The 22,473-nt window shown below is 47.4% G+C and overlaps 1 long non-coding RNA gene across 1 annotated transcript; it reads right to left on the bottom strand.

Moving 5' to 3' along the window:
• Positions 1-10,581: 10,581 nt before the first annotated feature.
• On the bottom strand, positions 10,582-20,508 carry LOC121456925. Its single transcript, XR_005975663.1, has 3 exons — positions 20,353-20,508; positions 12,509-12,677; positions 10,582-12,248 (listed from the first exon to the last, which is right to left on the bottom strand). It is a non-coding gene; the product is annotated as an uncharacterized LOC121456925 (long non-coding RNA).
• Between the last annotated feature and the right edge of the window lie 1,965 nt (positions 20,509-22,473).

Raw genomic sequence — 22,473 nt, 5'->3', positions numbered from 1 at the left:
TTATACTTCTTGCAAGATAATCACTAAGAACCCGAGGAACCCTGGCAGAACAAGGGCAAGGCTGTGTGCCAGACTTTAAGTGCTAATAGAAAAGCCCAAGGCCTGTGGCTGTTCAAAGGCTTGGCTCATAAGGGATTTGTATATTCACTGCTCAATCTAAGCGGTTGATCTAACCACCCAAAGCCAGATAAGCATGCCTTTAATCTCTGACAGTGGACCTCTGCTAGTTCAAGGCCTGTTTGGTCCACATAGAAAATTCTAGGCCAGCCAGGGCTACAGAGTGAGACCTTGTATTAAAAATAAATGAATAAATAAAAACAAAATACAGAAAAATATATATCCAAAGAAGAAAGTAAAAAAGAATGTTAAAAATTGTTTTTAATTAGAGAGTAATTGTTTCTTCTTAACCTTTCTATTGCCGTTTATAGTTGGTTTTGGGTCTCTTGCTCGCCTTCTTGCTCCTGCAGTCACTAGGGGGCGCACGGTCCAAAAGTTAGCCCTTTGTGGGTCTCCTTTGGTCAGTTTTCAGTACTAGAAGTCAGTGAATGTGGAGGTGGGGGTGGGGGCTGTGCACCAGATTTAGCAAATGAAAATATACAACTCCTAATTAAATTAGAATTAATTTAATACGAAGTTTTAAAGTAACACAGAGCTTATGTATACTAAAAAATATTACTCAATGTTTATTGGAATTTGAATTCAGCTGGTGACTTACGGATGTAAATGGCTGTTAGCTTTTTCCAATACTGGGGTTTGGGTATGGCATGCTTGAAACACATTCATAGTGACATGAATCAGCCAGCAACTATGACAACACAGTCACATCTATTGTGTGACATTTAGAATGCCCAAAAGCCTGAACATGGCCTGACCCTTGGTCCCCTGGCTTGCCTCCTGTAACCATGCTCCTGCCTGACCACACCTCTTATAAAATCAAGACAAAGGTCTGGAATGTTACACTGACCTCCTTTGCTTTCTTTGGCAATGGCTGGGTATAATTTACACCTCCCGCACTAGTGTGAGCCCAGGACCTCAGTGTTCAGTTTGACGGAGCAGCACAGACAGATAGGCCATGTGTAAGAAAGGATTTATTTGTTAATCAAAACTGTAAACGGCACACAATGTAAATCTTTCTGTCTCACCCCTGCCTTTAGCTGATATCCCTTGGGCAACCTCAAGTTTAACACTTCATGGGGGGAAGAGAACAGTAGGAAAGTGACCTGAATCCTTGACTTTCTCCACAGGCATTGGCCTCTCTCTCTCGAGATCCCTACTGGGTCTTTAGAAAAGACCAAAGCTGCAACACAGCCTCAAAATCATAGCACTCCCCCTCAAATCAGCATCGCGCTCACTATACTGCCCACACAAGCATGTCACATCTGTGACTCCAAGTGTAGTCCGTGGCTCTTTCTGTATGAATACTGTGTCCCTGGAGAGAGGAGAAGGAGGAGACAGAAGGAAGGGAGTTGAGAAAATTCTGAGTGAAGTGGGCCTTGGAGACCATGCAGTCATGCCAACTCTGCTACAGGGCTACTCTCCTCTGAGGAAAAGGAAGGCCTGAGGGTCAGACTCCTCAGCCTCAAGCCTCTATCCCTGCCTTCTTACAGGATGCATGGTAGAGCACCAGACGGTTCAACCCACCCTTCACTCCGCACATCTGCTGGCAGATTGAGAGGAATCCACTCACTTGTGTCCTGAAACTCATTCAAATAGAACAGCCCCACGGGTGCTGTCTCCACTATCAGGACTTGAAGAAAGACAACAACCATTTAACCAGGGGACAGGGTGCATGGAGTCAGGGACCTCCGGTAGATCCCTGACAAGCTGTGTAAGGTTTCAGGCTCTGAGGTGTTTAGAGAGGATCGCAAGGTTCCCCCCATCAGGATTGGTGCACACCCCTGTGCGTTCCCTAGCGGCTGCTTTCTTTTTCAGCGTAGATTTGGGAACCAAACCCAGGGCCTTTCATATGCTGGGCAAGTGCTCTACTGTTGGGCTATCCCTCATCCCCACTCAGGGACTGTTAATCAGTATACTCACACTCGGAAAAAAAAATGGGTCCTAAATAAATACCCTGCTTGACAACCTCATAAGAATGGTCTTTGGGAACTCAAGAAATTGGACACAAAAAGAACACATAATCTAATAAAAAAAAATGGAGTACAGACCTAAACAGAGAACTCTCAACAGAGGAATCTAAAATGGCTGAAAGACACTTAAGTAAATGTTCAACACCCTTAGTCATCAGAGAAATGCAAATCAAAACAACTGAGATTTCATCTTACACCTGTAAGAATGGCCAAGATCAAAAACACTGATGACAACTTATGCTGGAGAGGTTGTGGGGAAAAGGGAACACTTCCACATTGCTGGTGGGAATGCAAGCTGGTACAACCCCTTTGGACGTCAGTGTGACGATTTCTCAGAAAATTAGGAAACAACCTTCCTCAAGACCCAGTAATGCCACTTTTGGGTATATATCCAAAGGATGCTCAATCATGCCACAAGGACATGTGCTCAACTATGTTCATAGCAGCTTTGTTTGTCATAGCCAGAACCTGGAAACAACCTAAATGCCCCTCAACCAAAGAATAGATAAGGAAAATGTGGTACATTTACACAATGGAGTACTACACAATAGAAAAAAAAGCGACATCTTGAATTTTGCAGGAAAATGGATGGAGCTAGAAAACATCATTTTGAATGAGGTACTCAGACCCAGAAAGACAGTTATCGCAAGTATTCACTCATAGGGGGGTTTGTTTTTGGGTTTTTTTTTTTTTTTTTGGATTTTCGAGACAGGGTTTCTCCGTAGCTTTTTGGTTCCTGTCCTGGAACTAGCTCTTGTAGACCAGGCTGGCCTCGAACTCACAGAGATCCGCCTGCCTCTGCCTCCCGAGTGCTGGGATTAAAGGCGTGCGCCACCACCGCCCGGCTCATAGGTGGTTTTTAAACATGAAGCAAAGAAAGCCAGCCTACAAACCACAATCCCAGAGAACTTAAGACAACAATGAGGACACTAAGAGAGACTTACATAGATCTAATCTACATGGGAAGTAGAAAGTAGAAAAAGACAAGATCTCCTGAGTAAATTGGGAGCAAGGGGACCTTGGGGGGGAGGGTTGAAGGGAGGAGGGGAGAAGTAGGGAGGGGGCAGAGAAAAATGTAGAGCTCAACAAATATCAATTAAAAAAATTAAAAAATAAAAGAATGGTCTTTGGGGGAACCAGCAAGATGGCTTTGTGTGTAAAGGCATTTGCTGCCATGCCTGATGGCCTAGTTCAATCTCCAAGACCCACGTGGTAGAAGACTGACTCCTGCAAGTTGTCCTCTGACCTTGACACACGTGCCCGTCCCATACGACCCACTCACGTGCACACACAGAGAGAAATAAACAAATGTACTTTTTAAAAAAATTGAAGAATATTCTGTGAGCATCTGCATTCCATGGATGAACATGGATAGGCATGGGAGGGAACAGGGCCAAGAGTTTTCAGATCTTCCTCTCAACTGTCAAGGCACACAGTCCTAGCAGACAGAAAGCACCCCTGCTCAGGAAGCTGTCCTGAAGCAGGCTGTCCTCCCGCTCGGAGAAGCCCCTTTGCATCCTGGGAACTCTGCCGACCTGCATTGTGGAGTACTTTTTCTATGCCTCATGCCTCAGATAAAACTATCAGACCATTTTGCTAGAGGGAAGACAGGATGCAGAGGCAGAGACTTTACCCTCAGCAGGCTGACTCCCACAACAATTCGAATCCAGACCCTTTTTTCAAGGAGATCATAATCTAGCGAGAACAGATAACCAAGTGGATAATTAAGGAAGCCTGTATCAGCAGTAGAGATGAGGAGAGCAGACAGGCTGTGGAGGCTCTGCCTGTGGCGGGAGATGAAGAGGAGTCGGCAACAAAGGGTCTTTTATACACGCCGGAGATTAGATTTTATTTTGAAACCCCAAAGGAGCCACTTAGGGCTCTTACACGAAGAGGCAATGAAGGTCTCCCAAAACGTGACCGCGTTCATTGGCGCCACATTGTGGGAAGTGGAGTGGAGGCTACAGAAGTAGAAATGAAACTATTCAAAGACATCTCCCACACTGGCTCCAGCTGTGCCCCCATCCCCCTCCAGTTGTTCTCCAGGGACACGAGCTGAGCTGTCATATGGTGGCATCTGGCTTCACTCTCTCCCTGCATCAGTTCCCATCTTTTACTTTATCGGCTAAATTTCGGAATTCCTGAACTGTCTATAATTTGTCCGCAGATGCGTTTGTTTTCTTTGGTTCTTTCTGAAGCGGAGCTTCCCTGTGTAGCCTAGGTTAGCCTCAATCAGGCACTCCAGCCTCCACCGCCTGAATACCGGAATTCACAGACGCGCAGGCTCAGCCAGACCCTGCCCTCAGGTGCTGCGCAGCAGGGTCAGGCTCCCTGCAGGGAGACCCAGAGGGCCCCATCTGTAAAGCCCTGAAAGTGAGGCCCAAGTTGTAGAGGAGCCCTGGAGAGGTTGGAAATCCCAGGACCAGGGAAAGTTGCAGGCACCAAGCGGAACTGGCCCAAGAGAGAGGCCAGGCATTGCTGGAGGTGGCATAGCCACAGGGATGGGGTTCCCCCAAGCCTGTTGGAGCTCCCATCCTGCCATGGCGTGCCCCAGGTGTCTACCCTGCTGGGTTTCTTTCAGTCTTGGTTTAGTCCGGTCTTTTGTTCCCATTCTTCCTGTTTGGGCGAGAATCGTTCGCTCTGTGCCGTCTTGTATTAGAAATAAATACCTTGGTGAGGTATTTTGTTTTGTTGTTTGTTTGGTTTTCATTTTAGAGAGAGTCAAAGCTAAGGGTTCTGAGTCTTTCAGAAGAGGGTTAAGCTTTGGACTTTTGAGCTGTTCTGGGACTGCCAAGTCTGTGGAGACTCCTTAATAGGACTGAACGCACCACGTGTCATGAGACGGCCATGTGCCTGCAGGTGCCACAGGCAGAGTGGTATGCCTTGAACCTGAAAAGCCACCAGGGGTTCACAAGCTGAACCCTCCATTCCAGCTGGTGGTACGTCCTGGGGAGGTGGGACTCTGGTGGATGGAGGTGACAGGAGGCAATCCTTTCAAGGTGCTGTCCCAGCTAGGCTTTCTGGTCAGCAGAGATACAGACAACCCCCTCACTCAACCTGACCAACACGGACTGAGCACCTCCTACTGCTGTGCCCCTGGACTATGCCCCTTCAAACTGTGAGCTAAGACCACTCCTTTCCCCCTTAGGTTGCTGCTGCCAGGTATTTTGTAAGTCACTAATATACCAATGGAGATAAATTAGCAAATAATAGGTGTAAATTTTAAAACTAACTTAAAAATAAAGTTTAATTTGATTAGGATTTTGTGGGAATGAATTAAAAGAAAACTGGTGTTTAGATTATACTAAATTCATAATCTCCCTTTTTTGTTTTCTATTCATATAAACAAAAAAAACCCTAACAACATAGAATTTCAAATCCCTACTTGACCCTGTATTTGAAAACGAATCCACATGCCTTATCACTCTTAATGTAAAGAAACTATTCTAAACATTCTAGAATAAAATATAAGTAATCTTCATAACCATGTAGGATGGCTGAATCTTAAGCAGGACACAAAAAATATATACCATTAAGACAAAACTTAATGAGTCAGACTAGATTAAATTAAAATTAAAATCAAATTTCATGTTGATTTAAAGAAAGTAGGTGAGTAAAAAGAAGATATCAAGTTATGTAATATATAACACAGATACTCACCTTTAAAATATACAAATAATTTTCCACAATTAATAAGAAAGATTAATGAGGCAGACAATGAACACTGTATACCTGATAAATAAATAATTTTTAAAAGAGTAATTATACTTTTGAGTAAAGATCCAGTAGCACATCTATGCATGTGTTCATCAAAACATATTTATTAAAAGGATGTTCAGGGGGCTGGAGAGATGGCTCAAAGAGTAAGATCTCTTGAGTTCAAAACCCCACCACCCACATCCAAAACTGGGAGTGGCCATATGCTCTTGTAATCCCAGCATTCAGGGGACGGGAGGACAGCAGGGAGGGGAGCTCACAGGTTTGCTAGCTGCCACCTATGGAAAAAACAGGCAGAGTCTCTGTCTCAATGGACCAAGGCAGTAGTGATGGAGCAAGAGACCTGACATCTTCCTCATGTCTCCACATGTGACAAAGCACATGTCCCCACCATGAGCAAACACACACATGTACACATGTACACACACAGAGAGAGACCTGACATCCTCCTCTGGTCTCCACATGTAACAGAGCACATGTCCCCACCATGAGCAAACACACGCATGCACACACGCACACACACAGAGAGACCTGACATCCTCCTCTGGTCTCCACATGTGTCAGAGCATATGGCCCCACCATGAATACACACACACACACACGTTTTTAAGTTGATATTTCAGTTGAAATCATACTCATGTAGCCATGTATATGAGGAGATCATAGTGTTTGCATATGGAGCCATCCCCAATGCAGAAATGACAGAATGAGCTTTGAAGAGATGACATAACTTGCTCAAGGCCATGTGTTCAGGGTTTGAACCCAGCACTGTGCTGTTCTCCACCTGACTTCAGAGCCCTTCTCTCTGACCATACTAAAGAATTTCTCCTGCTTCTGTCACCCACTGCCATCTGAAGACAAATTATACTATGCATGGTTGTGTCTCCTTAGCTCCTAGTCAGGTTCTGGGACTAAGAAAACCCTCAACGCTTAAATGACTGCTTATTCCAGCCACGGGGTGAGTGGGTGAATAACAAAGGACAAATGCATCCATCAGCATTCCCTGGATACAAATAGCTCGTGAAAGACAGCATTAAAGAAATGTTGTTCTATGACATTTAAGAACCTAAGTCTTACTGCCTGGCTACTTGATGTCCTCTGGGCCTCCGTGCATCCTCCCCAACCACGACCTCTGTGGGATAGCAGCCATACTGCCAGAAGACCAGGAGTCCTAGGTACCAGAGAACTTGGCTGCATGCCGACTGATTGCCCTGTGCCCCCTTCCATCTAATGACATTCTTGTTTACTTTAATTCTACTGAGTGTGTTTGCACCAGTGTAGAGTGTGCATGCGTGCGTGTGCATGTGGGTAGGGAGGTCAGAGGTCAATGTCAGTGTCTTCTTCAACTCGCCTCCACCTTCTTTTTGTTTTTAATTTAATTCAGCTTTTCTTCATTTTATGTGTATGAGTGTTTGGATTGCTAATCTATATGTACACCACATGCAGGCCTGATACCCACAGAAGTCAGAAAAATGTGTTGGATCCTTTTGGAACTCAGTTACAGACAGTTGTGAGCCTGCGTGTGGGTGTTGGGAACCGAACCTGTGCCCTCTCCATGGGGTATGCTATCACCACTGAACTATCCACCTTAGTTTTGAGACAGAATCTCTCAGTGAACCTGGAGCTCACTCAGACTGGCTAGCCATCCAGCAACCCCAGGAATCCTCCTGTCTCCACCTTCCTAGTGCTGGGACTACCACATCTGTTTTTGACATAGGCTTTGGGAATCTGATCTCGAGGATTTAAATGTCTGCTCATCACTGACTGGGCACTCTCCCCTACCCTCTTCTCGGTCACTTCTCCTGGACTCTCCTCTTCTGCACCAGGTCCTACTGATCTTTGGCTGAGAACTTGGGGAGGTGACTGATCAATCTGACATTCCTTTCTTGGGCTGGAATTTGAACAAAGAGCAAATAAGCAGGCATTGGCTGTGGTACTCTGGCAAGCACTGACAAGCTGAGCCCCCTCCTGGGTTCCTGACAAGATTCCCAGCCTCATCCTGTAGCTTCCTGTAATGTTTTAAGCTCCTGGTAGCCAGCCATGAAACGTACTCATTCATCCACTCATCCATCCATTCATCCTCTCTCTCCATTTCTGTCTTTCTTAGGGTTCTTATTGCTGTAAAGAGACAGCATGACCACAGCAGTCTTATAAGGGAAAACATTTCATTGGAGCTGGCTTACAGGGTCAGAGGTTTAGTCCATTATTGGTGGCGGGAAGCATGTTGGCACACAGGCAGACATGGTGCTGTAGAGGTAGCTGAGAGATCAGCATCTGGATCTGAAGGCAGCAGGAACATAGAAAGGGAGACTCTAGGGCTGGTTTGAGCATTTGAAACCTCAAAGTCCATCCCCAGTGACATACTTCCTCCAAAAAGGCCACACCATGTAACAAGGCCCCACCTCCTAATTCTTCCAAGTAATGCCACTCCCTGTGAGTCTCCGTGAGCCACTTTCATCCAGACCACTACAGTGTCCTTCTCTCTTTTCTTCCCTCCCTCCCTCCTCTCCTTACACTGCCCATGCTGGCCTCAAATTCCTGGACTCAAGGAAACCTCTTCCCTCCACATCTGAGCAGCTACACCACCGTGCCTGTCTTATAAACTGTTTTGCTCAAGTTCGTTTGAGTAGCAATCCAAAGACTCCTGGTTAATGCAAGATCTAGTATTATAAGTAGGGTGTTACGAGGCTAAGGGCTGGCATTTGAGCAGAAGGATGAGGAGAAGGGGATTTGGCCATTCTCTGTTACATTGCAATGCACAAATGAATCATTGTCTATTAAGCCTTTCCTGGGTTCCTGGGGCTGTGACATCGAAGGATATGGTAAGAAAAGGGTTGTATTTTAGAGTGTGCTAAAGAACGAGAAGGGTAAGAAAGAAGAAGAGTAAGAAACAGGTGGCCTTGAAAGCATAAGAGGAAGACACATGATATCTGAGAGCTGCCTGTTTGCCAATGGCCAGTTATTGTCTGGGAGTGGAAGAAAAGATGTGTTCTCTCCTTTAGGTTAAAATGAGCAGAAGGAGCCCGGTGGTGGTAGTGCATGCCTTTAATCCCAGCACTCGGGAGGCAGAGGCAGGCGGTTCTCTGTGAGTTCAAGGCCAGCCTGGTCTACAGAGTGAGTTCCAGGACAGGCTCCAAAGCAACAGAGAAACCCTGTCTTGAAAACAAAACAAAACAAAACAGAAACAAAAACAAAAACAAACAAGCAGAAGGAATTGGAAACAAGAGGCCCTGATATGTAATCTCTGTTTCCTGATTTTGTTTTTTTATTATTGCTTTATAACTAGTTTTCCCAAACTGCCGATGCCTCCAGTTTCCTATCTCACCGGGTTGTCAGGAGGCTTGAGAGAAGGAAAGTCAACATCAAGTGATCGACAATGCCACCCTCAATATTTTTGTGATTATTGTGAAAAATGGGTGAGTTTGTGAGCTACTCACCACCCCAAGCCTATTGTTTTGCATATTTTTGACTCCAGGCCAAGACAGGAACATTATGCTCAAGGCACAAGGGGATACCAGGGCACCTGGTCCAGCCTTAGCAGGACGGCAGGAGGTTCTTCTTTCAAAGCTGGACTCTGATAAGATCTCTGACTATTTACAGTGTTGGCCAGAAGCCCCAAAAGCCAGCATCTCCTGAATGTTTTAAGAGTGTCATTTGGCCAAAGAAACCTCAAGCCTGGGGCATGATGATCTGGGATAATGATTTCAGACCCCAAACTCACAGGCACAGGAAGAGACTTAGCAGAATTGTCTCCTATTCAGAGGGCACTTCCTCCCAGGTGTGCACCTTGTGTGATCCCATAGGAGATAAACAGTCCACAGGAGAGATTTTCCTAGAGAGAAAAGCTGGGACCACAGGGAAAGGGAGCCTTTTACAGGGGAGACACAGGGGAAGCCATGTCCTCACGTCCAGAATATGACATCTGTGTGGCATCTGGAAGATCACAGTAGGCAACAAACCAGTGACCGCAGGGAATGGTTCCATTTCCCAAATGAGATCAGGGTTTGGGGGCATCTGTGTGTTGTACGGGTTGCATCTATGGCACACATGTGGAGGTGTTCAAGGGTGTGCGTATGTGCTCCATACATGTAGAGGCCGAAGATGACATTGGGTGTCATCCTTGATCACTCTCCATATTATTTTCTGAGTCAGATCCTCTCACTTGATCACAGAGTCTCTGATTGGACTAGTCTAGCTGGCCAGCTGGCTCTGAACCCCATCTTAGCCTCCTGAATGCTGGGAGTATAGGTGGGCCACTGCTCCAGACTGGTGTTTACACGGGTGCCAGTAAATGGACTCAGGTCCTCATGCTTTATCTACTAAGCCAGCTCCCGGCACCCTTGAGAGTTTTCACTGACAGCTTCCTGTGTCTCCTCCACCACTGTTAGCTGAGTGCATTGCTGGTGACCAGACTCAACCATTTAGCCTCCCAGGACCACAAAAAGGTCCACTTCTGGGAACTGCAGGTCACCCAGACTGTGACCATCAGATGAATTAGACCATATTTCTGGGGAAAGAGGTTGACTACAGAAAGTGGACATTTTTGAAGGTTATCTAGTAGGGATCTGGACCAGCATAAGGAGGTATTGCAAGACCATGAACATTCCAGGTACTTTTAGTTTCTTTGTTTTGTTTTTCGAGACAGGGTTTCTCTGTAGCTTTGGAGCCTGTCTTGGAACTCATTCTGTAGAGCAGGCTGGCCTCGAACTCACAGAGATCCGCCTGCCTCTGCCTCCCGAGTGCTGGGATTAAAGGTGTGCACCACCACCTCTCGGCTTTTAAGTACTTTATTTTTAATCTTTTAACAATATCTCTTCATAAAACCTTCTATGTATCAAAAGCTTTATAAGACACGCGCATAGACAGACGTCTTTTGATCTCGTTGTTTCTCTAAGACAGGTAGGATTGACACAGCCATCTTCATTATATACATGAGATTCAGCTTGGAGAATGTCTGTTTTGTCCTAAACACTAAATCAGTAATCACTCAAGAAGAACCTAATCCGGGTCTCTTGGGGTTTTGGTTGTTTTGTTTTTCCTGACAGGGTTTCTCTGAGTTCAAGGCCAGATATAATGAGTTTCAGGATGGCTAGCCTCGAACTCAGAGACCCGCCTGCCTCAGCCTCCTGAGTGCTAGGATTAAAGGCACGTGCCACCATGCCCTGCAAGCCCAGGTCTCCAATGCCAAGCAAGTGTTGCAGGAAAGAGGGGCGCAGAGCCACCCCTCACACAATGGAGCTTCTGCTCTCTCTTCTGCAAGTAGAATGAGATCGGTGGGGACTAAGCCACCTGATGTCCGCACAGCTTCAGAATCTCTCTACACAGTGCTTGAGCAAATCCTGTGCCCTGGTGCAGCTGGGGAGGGGAAGTGACCGTCTGAGATAGCTGCGGGGCAGCCATGCAGAGATCGTTGTCCTTGCGGTTTCATTGATTTCTGTAGAAAGGGAGTCTGTGATCTTAGTTGGAAATATTTACGCTCCAAGGAGAGAAGCTTGGGAGTCTGGTAGTCTCATTAGGCCACTCCTCCCAGCGACCTCCTTCATTCAGCGAGTCCTCCCCTGTGGCTCCAGCCTCCTCCATCAGTCTTCCCTTGCACAGAGCAGGCTGCGTGAGGCCCTGTGTTTATGAGAGCCACCTCCAAAGCCGGAATGGAGGAGTAAATGACAAGTGATGGCACCTACAAGAGGGGCAGCCTCCCTAACCAGGGAGACACTTCAAAGCGTGCCCCACCGCAGTCTCGGCAAGAGGCTTCCTGGGCCTCTCCTGTCTTCTCAGACACCTGTCCACATGGTCTCCCACGTTTGCAGAGCCCAGTTCATTTGTCTGCGTGAGTCTTTCACAGTCAGCCGGGCCTCTGCAGAAGGGGAAACGGAGGCTCCGTGATGCCCAGATTATGAGTTTAGGAGAGAGGGAGCTGAACCCACATTCCAACATGCCTATCTGGGATTCTACTTGCCAAAGCCACCCTCCCCGAAGGTGAAGACTGTGCCTTATCTGTCTCTGCCTACAAATTAAAGCCAATAGCTAAGGCTCTATACATATTTCTGTGGCAATAGCTGACTTGCTTTGCTGTCTGGGTCCTTAGGCCAAACTTGATTCAAGTCCAAAATTTGAATTTGCAATTCCTTCAGGCCTCCAAGAACAAAGAACATTAGATTCTCACAGACGTTGGATAATGTCCAATCTGATTCCCCAGTACCCAAATAAAAATTCTTTATATTAGTAAAATTGTTTGGCAGTTCTCGAAGTCCTTCTATTTGATCCAGCTAGTCATCCCTAACACCACTAACTTAGTGCAGAGACGAGGAAACGCCACAGAGAGAGGGTGTAATTTGTCCAAAGTCACACAGACAGTCCAGGGCTCTCTCTGCACCTGCAGCGATGGCAGATTCCGATCCCTTTCCTCGGGGCCAAAGGGCGCTGCTGGAGAAGGAAGAAAATGACCTGAAGGAAGCAATGGAGCAGGAAGATGATGGTTGTCCCCAGTTGCTCCCATTCCTTGAGACCCTCCCCCATGCCAGGTCCCGCACTGCACCTCTAGGGACGGGGTCCCCAAAGGTGACAACCTCAAAAGTGTGTGTGACATGATGGAGAATGAGTTGTGATGCAGAGAGAGAAACTCTCAGTGGAAACCACATTGTGATCAGCTATGCTAATTCAAATGGAATACTCTTTCTAGTCCAATAATGGGAAATAGTACAAACCGTTGTCATTTTGGGCCGTGCTGAGAAATCATGCAGCGGGAATTGGACATGGTGGCGGGGTGGTGTGCTCCTGAGATCCCAGCACTGGGGAGATGCAAGCAGCTGGATAAGGAGTCTAAGGTCAGCTCAGCTACACAGACAGTGATGCCAGCCTGGCTTGTGTAAGGCTCTGCCGCACAAAGACAAAAAAAGCTATCAAAGTTTACATAAGAATGTGTTTCAAAGGTATGTACACTTGGTTAATATTTGTTTTATTTTATTTTATTGTTTGGTTTTTTGAGACAGGGTTTCTCTGTATCTTTGGTGACTGTCCTGGAACTAGCTCTTGTAGACCAGGGTGGACCCAGACTCACAGAGATTCACCTGCCTCTGTCTCCCGAGTGCTGGGATTAAAGGCGTGCATACACCACCACTGCCCAACTTGGTTAATATTTTAAATCACAATTTCTCTGAATTTTGTGATGTTTGCAGTATTTGTTGACGTTAAAAACATACTATTTTTCTTTTTGAGACAAATTGTCAGTATGTAGCTTAGGTTAGCCTCAAATTCACAAATTCCCTGTTTCAGCAAAAGCGTGGGTCTTTCCCCCATCTGGCCAGCTTCCTGTGTTGATCCAGAACAGTCAGGCAAGGGGTGTGTGTGTACATGTGATCACACATGATATATGTGTGTAGCTTAGAGAACAACTGTTCACTAATCAGTTCTTTCCTTCCTCCTGGTGTTGAGGTAGGTTCTCTCTTGTCGTTTGTGCTGACGAGCTCTGTACTCCGTGACTCTCAAGCTTCCAGGCCATTCTCCAGTTCACAACTCCTTTCCTCCCTCAGGAGTGCTGGGAGGACAGGCGTACTCCACTGGGTCTAGCTTCTCACCTGGTTTCCTTGGGTAGAACTCAAGCCACCAGGCTCGCATAGCAAGCGAGCTTGCTCTTACCCTTTGCCTTTTCCTCTTCTGCTCAGCCTCACGGGTTATGCAGCCAAGACTGTTCATTTCACCTGTGGAGAACAGATCCTAACAGTATGGAAGTTGTTTTTTAAAACCTGTGAGTCTGAATGGAGTGGTTCCCAGGAAAGGAAGGGTAGTACTTTCTTCTCTGCTATGTCTGAGAGATGCTCAGGGTTGTAGTGAGACGTCACGGCTCCATCCCAGGCAGTAGAGAAGCTGGTTGCCCAGGCTTGGCCTGTGGAAACAACCCACAGCCTTAGGAACCCAACCTCAGACCTCACACTGCCTACATGGCTGAGGCTCCCATATGAAGCAGATCAGCCTGGCCTGCACGCTCTGCGACCAGAAACTTCTCGTGCAGGGACCCGCTGGGGAGGTCTGAGGACATCACAAATATGCAAGAGCCTAAAGTCCTGAGGGAAGTAGGTGCATAGGTTTAGATGGCACTGTGAGTGTGCAGAGAGGAGCCTCAATATGAAGGGTTGTGTGTTTCCACATAGACCAATCTCAGGGCCCCTGCCCAGGCATACAGATTCCGGGAAGCTGCTGGGGTTTGTTGTGTGAAAGGCGTGGCGGGCCCTGAACACAGTCCTGTTTGAGATGGTCCCCTTCTTACCTGCCTCCCACTTCTTCACCAAGGACTAAAGCATTCCCTACAGGGAAACCCTGCATTTGGACTTCTCTGGGCCAGGCCTGCCAAATCTGGAAGACGGGAAAGCGTGGGAAAGACTGACGCCATTTGTCTTTCCACTCTAGACAGCGCTGCTCTTCTGCTGTCCCCTGAGTGGACGCCCTTCTCCATCAGTGCCCCTCTCCCAGCACCGCTGGGACTGGCAGGTCCACTTAATTGACAGACAGGACAGCTGAAGCAACTTAGTTTGCCCAATCTTGCCAGGAAGTGGGGTTTTCCATGCTCGGACAGGGACGACGCTGGTTTACCCTAATGGTATTTAGATCAGCTCGGACAGGGACGACGCTGGTTTACCCTAATGGTATTTAGATCACTGTGAAGCAAGGTAAGTGCAGACTGATATTTTCAAATAAAAAGCTAATGAAAAAATCTAAATATCACCACTCACCTCCAGGAAACCCCATGTTAAACAACAAATACAGCTCTGCATGGAACTCAACTCAGGGAGCATGGAAAAGGCCTACGTCTTCACCTTTGCCTCCCTGCCTGCAGGCTCAGCTCTTTGTCAACAGGCTTGTAAATGACAAGTCACCCAAGGACTTGGTTTTCTAGAAAGCTGAGCAAGTAGCAAGTGCGTTGTTGTGTATATAAACATGCCTGGTAGGGAGAATGAAGGATGCTTAATTTTAAATGTTAGCAAGGCTTCCCTGGGGAGACCTGGCTTCCCTTGCCGGATACGAATATCACACCAAATTGATCGTGCAAAGTTGAGAAAATGTTTTGTTTCAAGGGATTAGAAGAGACAGCTCTGTAGGTAAAGGGCTAACCCTGGCTTAGTTTGTTTCCTGTCCCTACCATAGAATTCCCTGATGAAAGCAACTTTAGGGGAAGAGAGTTTATTCTGCCTCCGGGTCCAAGGAAGCTGAGGCTGCTGGGACCCGGAACAGCTGGTGGGGTTGAATGCACGAATCCACAGTGGGAAAGCAGACAGTAAGGATGCTCATCTAGGGCCCTGTTTGCTTTCCCTGTTTCATGCAATCCAGGATACCCTGCCCAGGAAACGGGTCTTTCCACATCTATTAAACATAGAGATAAGCCCTCACCCACAGGCACGCCCAGAGGCCACCTCCCCAGTTAGTTCCCACACACTCAAGTTGGCAATTAACGTAAAGCTAACCATCACATCTCACAAGGGTGAGCTCTTGGGCTCAATCCCCAAAAAACACTCTCATCAAAAAGTAAATAATAAATAAATAAATAAAATAAAAAAGTCTTGTGATCTCAGCCTTGGGGAAGTGGAGCCCTGTGGGCTCCCTAGGAGCTCACTGGCCAACCAGCCTACCCTAATCAGTGAGCCCCAGCTCCCAGTGGACAGCTCCTGAGGTATGATACCTGAGATTGGTTTCTGGACTCTATACCCACCCACAAATATACACCAACACACACACTTTTTTTTTCTAAAGCATGAGGACCATTGAGATGGGTAAGCAGATAAAGGTGTTTGCCACCAAGTCTGAGGACCTGAGTTCGATTCCTGGAAACCACATGGAGGAGAGAACCGATGCCCATAAGTTGTCCTCTAACCTCTCTCTCTCTCTCTCTCTCTCTCTCTCTCTCTCTCTCTCTCTCACACACACACACACACACACACACACACAAAAGACCTTGGCTTAATTTCTATCAGGTCCCTGTTGTGCTGGAGTGGGAACCCCATCTTTCTAACTCTAAGTCATTGATGGGTCAGGGTGGGGTCAGCGACACAGACTGCTAGTAAAACCAGGAAGTGCTCCACACATGTCCATCTTAGTGAGAAGTTAGCACGATTTTTATCCCCATTTTACAGATGAGGCAAAGAGATAGTAGAGGGTTGCAGAGATAGGAAGGGGCACAGTGAAGTCTAAAATCAAAGACCCAAGGACAGAGCTGTCACCAAATATCAGTCACCTAATGTTGACTGATTGCTGTGTCCTGACCTAGGTGGACAGGACGGAGCAGTGAAGAAAGCAGAAGGAGGTCCCAAAAGAGCTTTGGTTTGACTGATTCCAGCCACTTCTGCTTACGGCAACCATGAGATGCGCCCTCCATTTCATGGTTGCAGGCACCATGTCCCCCAGATTTTGTTTTCTCCTGTTGCCGTCCTAAGGTCTAGTAACTGCCCATTTGTTCCAGGAGACTCCCAGAAAGATGTGTGTTCATCTCACTGGCTGCTGTGTTATGCTCCAGGGAAACTTCTGGGCTGAGGCCTCTCTCCCACCCCCTCCCGCCTGCTCTGAGACCCACAGCGGCATGCTGTCACCCCGCAGGCTCCGGGAGAACCAACTCTGTGCTACTGCAGGCACAATGCTCAAGCCGTGACTGCTTGGGGGCCTGGCTCGTAGAGCCCACTGGACACCTGGCTCATATGAGATCCATCCCTTAGAAAGCCAGAGGTCTCCTGGGAAATCATCCCCTCTAGCCTTCCTTTACGGAGAAGGCTCATGAGCCCAGAAAACGGAGATAAAGCACTGTAGGTCGCCGGATTCGTAGCAAAAGGAGGACTTAAAATCAGAGAGAAGGGGATGTCTAGTCATTTTGTGCAGCTGTTCTTGAGCCCATCCCTTCCTCGTACTCTTGAGACACCGTCAGACTTCAGGGTCCACTCTCTGTCGTATGAAAAGAGTGGAGGCTCTGCTGCCCAATAGCCCAGAGCCAGTCTCGCTGCTCGGCATCGGCATCGTACCTCCCTGGGTAAACACAGCCTTACTTTCTTCATTCATGAATAAAGTCTGCAGGAATTTTGTGGGGCATTCAGTGAACTGAAGGGTTCATGCTTTTAGCACACTTGCTTCCCTTCCTTACATCTCAGGATCACATAAAAAAGACAGGATCCTTGCCCTCAAGATTATAATCAAAGCTATGAGTGAATCTGCACGAGATGAAGGGTGAAATCGATAAGCTAGCTAAAGGGTGAGTCAAGGAAAGTAGGAAAGGTAATCGGAGCACTTTCGTCAAAGAGGAAATGCACGCTTAGAAGCTGAGAAAGAACGGTGAATTGCCAGGATGTATTAGGAAAGTTTTCCAGAGAGGTCTTCCCCAAGTCCCTTCGTAAGGCAGCCTCCATCTTTACACTGGGCTTCACAGCATAAAGCCTGATACGCTTGTCCAGCAGTAAAAAGTAAGCCCTCCCCGGAAGCAAAACGAATGGAACGAGGAACCCTGTCTAACATAGCGAGAGACACATTGGACAGGCTAAGGTTCTTGTTTTCCGGAGGCAGAAGGGAGCCTGTCCTGCAGAGCTGGGGAGGGACTGCCTGGTCTGGAAGGTCCACATTCCTGACCATTGGCTGACTCCTTTCATTTTCATTCCAACTGGTAAGCCCAACCAGACAAACCCCACCCACTCTAGACTTTGGGTGCCTAGAAGTTGGCCCTTGACAAGGGGATCATCAGAAGTCACCAGGAGCTCTCAGGTGCATCCAGTTGTGTTGTGTATTGGTCCAGCAAAATGTTAGAGAGATATGTGGCTCAGAGCTTTCGGTGGGGGGGGGGGGTGCATGATTAAATCACCAAGTCTCTTATTTGTGTTGGATAGTGAGATAAACTATGGGAGCCTTCACCCATAAAACTGTCTGCAGTATTGAAAACACGCTTCATAAAAAACTCCCTGGTGACCAGGAATGCACCCCTCTAAGATGGGAGTTGGCTGAAAATGCTTTCACGACAAAGTAAAACAAAAAACATAAATTATTAGTGCTTGTCCCGTTGCACGGGTGGGCGGTAGGGGGCGCCGTTGATACAAAGTATATCAGTAACCCGTTGACTCCATTACAGGCACGGCAGACTGTTTTCATCGTGCAAGTCCCTATTCTGAGTAATTAGTAGTTATGCCAGGAGAAGAATGTGGCTCTCTCAGTTTGAAGGGTGATCTTTTCCTGGTTGGCATCCTATTGGCCAGGACAGGCTCCCTTTCTACAAAATTGTTTCACTCTTATTTTGAACTTTGCCACACAAGATTGGCCTCGCTCCTGAAGAAGTTATTGGATGTTATCTGTCTCAAGGACAAACATTTGGTGTCCTAAGAATCCTTATGCTGGAATGTGGACCAATCAGGAATGAGGGAACCCAAGTCCCACTCACTAGCTTGGAAGCAATCTAGACAAAGTAGGGTCAAATCCTCCCCTTCCAAATGACCTCAGGAAACACTGAAAAAATTACCTTTATTTCACCTATAATCCCAGGGAAGAAGGCTACCCCTAGAAATGTACCTAAGTGCTTCCCACGAATAGGCTAGTTTTCGGGAGAGTATAGAGGTTGATCCTCAGCATTCATGAACCAGACAGAGTAATGCTTGCCTATAATCTCAGCACTCAGGAGGTGGAGGCAGGGGTTATCAAAAGTTAAGGGTTAGCCTTAGCAACAAAGTGAGGTCAAGCCAACCGGGCATACACTAGATCATGTGGATGTTTGTTTATTTGTTTGTTCTTTTGTTTTTCATTCTAAAGACTAAAGGATAGCTACTCAGGCACCAGGCACTGGGCAGTAGAATTGTGTATATCCAGATGTTCGGTCCTTACAGCCTGAGGGATGAACAAGGATGCCTTTCTTACTCCAACCCTTCACTTTCTCTCAATCACCAGCCTCCAATGCTAGTCCAGCTTCACCAGATTCTGCTTGGGTTACTTTGGGATGCCCAGGTCATCACAAGGATCAAAAAAAATACTGATATGGTTGGGGCTATTGCAGATACTTTGGTCTTTTCTGGAGGCTAGAACCTTTACTGTCCTGGGCAGGCTTCTAGTTCTTCAGCAAAGGAGGACAGTAAGTTCCCAGACAGTACAGGTACTTGTCATGGTTCAAGACTCGGGGATCCAGGCTGAGTCGCTGTCTCAGGACCCTCACCTCCCTTCACACAACAGCATGGTGGAGGCACCAGAGAGAGGCTGGGAGACAAAGGTGGCTTTCACCCAGAGCCAGCTGCGAGGGGATGGCTATGGCATGATCTGTAGCCCTGACGCAGGGTGCTGTCCTGTGACTCTGAGCTCAAAAATGTGTGAAATTTCTTTTTGCTGGGCATTTTACATCAAGCGGAACCTGTTCTCAGAGAAACATTCCATTTCACAGACCCTAATGGTTTTCCTCTGTGCCGATGCATTAATGAGGCTCTGGGTCATTCTAATCAGAAGGAAGCCATGCAGATAATTGCCTGAATTTTTAATTCAGGGTTATGATAGGAGAATCAAAGTCACACTGCAGTTGCTGAGGCTGTCTTTGGTTCCAGGCCATTGACTTTTGTAATTTTCTTTGATTTCCCCCTCCCTGTCTCTTTCTTTCTCCTACTCCCACTCCCACCTCTCTCTCTCTCTCTCTCTCTCTCTCTCTCTCTCTCTCTCTCTCTTTCTCTCTGCTCCTGGAGGCAGTTTCAAGTTGGGTGGCATAGAGGAAAAACAGGGGCAACCCTTAGGATCTTTCTTCCTCCTCTTTTTTTTTTTAATTCTTCCCTCCCCCACCACTGAAGGAGTTGATCTGTAATACACCTGTCACCCCAGGGCTGGTTCTGGGAGAGCGCCCTGCCACTGGCCTCCCGACTCAGGGTCTCCGTGCTCATAAGCAAAGACAGGAACTCTGCCCCAGGAGAGGACCTCCCTTGGCAATTTACTTTTCATTTCATCTCAGATTTTAGGGAAAGAGAGTGAGACTTAAGGGGGGAGGGGCAGGAGACCCGTGCTCAGAGAGTTCTCTCCGCCAAGACTGTGGGCTCTGGAGCTGGGGCGAGGGTGAGCAGGATGCTGGGGTCCATTCTGAACAAATTTACCTCCTGACATGACTACCACAGAGGGTTCGAACCTTAAAAGACTTTTCAGAACTCTGAGGAAGTACCCAAGACAGAACGAGGTGAAGGCAGATTGGTTGTCTTATATATGCCACCACTCTGCAAACATAAAACATCCAGAAGTGGTACAAATGGGGGCTCCCTGATATTGACCAGGTGACCCCACTGTCTGGGACCTGGGCCTGATACAGATTTTGCTGGGGAGGAGAGTCAGCCTTCTTGGCCCAGCTCCAAAAAGGCAGGCTGGCTCTTCCAGGACAATGGCTATTCCTGAAAAGGGGACTTCTTCTCCCAGGATCCCCTACAGCCACACTGCCAACAGATGTTTACCCTTGAAGCCAGTATCAGCAGAGTGAGCCTTTCCCTTGCAGCTGGGCTCTGAACCGACGGCCACGGCTGATGTGGCCTCTAGGTGCAGGTTATATCTGCACATCAGGCTCTATGACAGGCAGGAGTCTTACCTTTAAGAGACAGAGGTATTTGTACCCCGTGTGAGCATCTTCTAGCCTTCAAGGACTTCCCATGCCATCTGGTCATTAACTCAGACCTCACGATCTCTCCCCACCAGGAAGTGGGTAAATCAGCCGGAAGGAGACGTCTCCTACCACCTGCATCTTCCTTCCCAGGCGGGGAGTCTGCGTTTGCACATTTGCTTTAGCAGGATACAGAAATACCTTTTGAAAAGATTGCATCCCCAGGGTGTAGCAACACCACTGCCTACAGTTTTTCCCATTGCAAGATTGCAGAAATTATGAGGGGCAGTTACCTTTATTATCCCTACGGGGCTTTCGTTTCCTCAATCAAATGTGGCCTTGTGCTTGAATAACACCTGTGTCTGGAGAAGGCCAAAGCAGCTTCAGAGTATGCTGTCTTTGTTCAGATGTTAGGGACAAAGGGGAGAAGACTGCCCCTCATTTGAGGCCAAGGGACTTCACCCAGGTTCTGCTACTATCCAAGAGATATTTGCACACCTCTGTTGAAATTTTTATTATTGCCGCTGTTTTTCATTTTGCTTTGTTTGAGACAGCCTCTCACTGTGCCCCTGCCTGGCTTGGAACTCTGTAGACTAGGCTGGCCTTGGACTCACAGAGATCCACCTCCCTTTGCCTGGGTGCTAGGATGGAAAGAATGCTCCACCAATGTCCTGCTCTATTGGAATTTTAAAATAAAATCGGTTGTTTGTCTTGGTGGTGCACGTATGTAATCCCAGCACTCAAGAGGCTGAGGCAGGAGAAAAGAAGGTTTGAATGCTGGCTGGGCCACATAGTAAACCATTGCCTGAAAAAAAAAAATAAAGATGAAAACAAACTGGGGTGATATTTCACATCTGTAATTCCCAGCGCTTGGAAGGCTGGAACAGGTAGATTGCTATGAATTCTGAGCCAGCCAGGGTTACAGAGCCAGGCTTTGTCTCTGAAAGACCCTCAGAGAGGAACTTTTCCTCTAATGAAGTCCCCAGAACCAGGACACTCCGAGTAATACAAAAATTAAAATCAGTTAGTTTCCATTTCTTTTTTAAAAGGGGGACATTTTTAAAAACTCTTTTAGGCAGAGCTGGTGCTTCATTCAATCAGCAAATATTTAATCAACACTAATTATATTCCCCATTGTGCCAGGCACTGAGGCTGCTGAGAGGAAAGATGGAGTCCTGCGCTCCATGGGCTCCATTTAGTTGGGCAAATGGGTGGGTAAATCCTGATCCTATTGGATGAAGCCAGCGGCAGACCAAAGTAGAACTGTGAACATTGAAAGGACATCCTGCAATCTAGCTAACAAAACATTCTAAAAACTCCAGCAAAACTAAGTCGCAGCCAGCACCCTCATCCCTGTGCTCAGCGTGCCTCCATTCAGGGATGAGCAAGTCTGGTCTAAACTTTGCCCCCTTCCCCTCCAGAGCCATCTCTCTCCTGGCTCCCTAGAGACCCAGGCTGCTCCCCAGATCCTGTGCACTCCAGTCCTGTGAACCTGGAGTTAATTAATGATTAATGCCAGCGCCGGTGCCGTGGCTGGAGGCCGAAGCTTCCTTGGGGTGAACCAGGCAGCTCCGTCTTGGAAACTGCCCCGGTTCCTGGCTCAACTCCAGCCCGGCACAGGCCCGAGACAGAGCCAGCTCTCACACCCACAGGCAGTACCTTCTCAAAGCCGTCTGGAACCTCAACGACATGCAGTCTCTGGTCCTTCTGGAGCAAACCTAAGGCGCTGGGGTCCCCTGGGAAGGGGGAGTGGGGTGTGAAGCACAGAATCTTAGGACAGATTCCAGGTCTGGTACTAATTAGCTGGGTGGCTGTGGGGGCATTCTCCTTACCTCTTTGGGGCTTCAAACTCCTCATCCGTAACCAAAGAAGACTGCGACCAGATTGGGCCCTGTTCCGTGTCTTCGCATGAGCTGAGCTGTAGCCCTGGCCTGGGATGCTCTATTTTTTCCTGTTTTCTCACTCATCCTTCAGGGTACAGTTAAGGGGTCACCATCTTCAGAAAGCCATCCTTGGCCCTTGGCCCTTGGCCCATGCCCTTTCCCTTAGCTTCAGGGCTCTGCTCCCTTTTTCAATACTTAGCCCATATCACGTCCAGTTGCGCCTAGC

Source organism: Microtus oregoni, unplaced genomic scaffold (genome assembly GCF_018167655.1).
Source record: "Microtus oregoni isolate MIOR12 unplaced genomic scaffold, Mior012 000015F_ref0000493, whole genome shotgun sequence".
Taxonomy (NCBI): domain Eukaryota; kingdom Metazoa; phylum Chordata; class Mammalia; order Rodentia; family Cricetidae; genus Microtus; species Microtus oregoni.
This window is presented reverse-complemented; position numbering and strand designations above follow the sequence as displayed.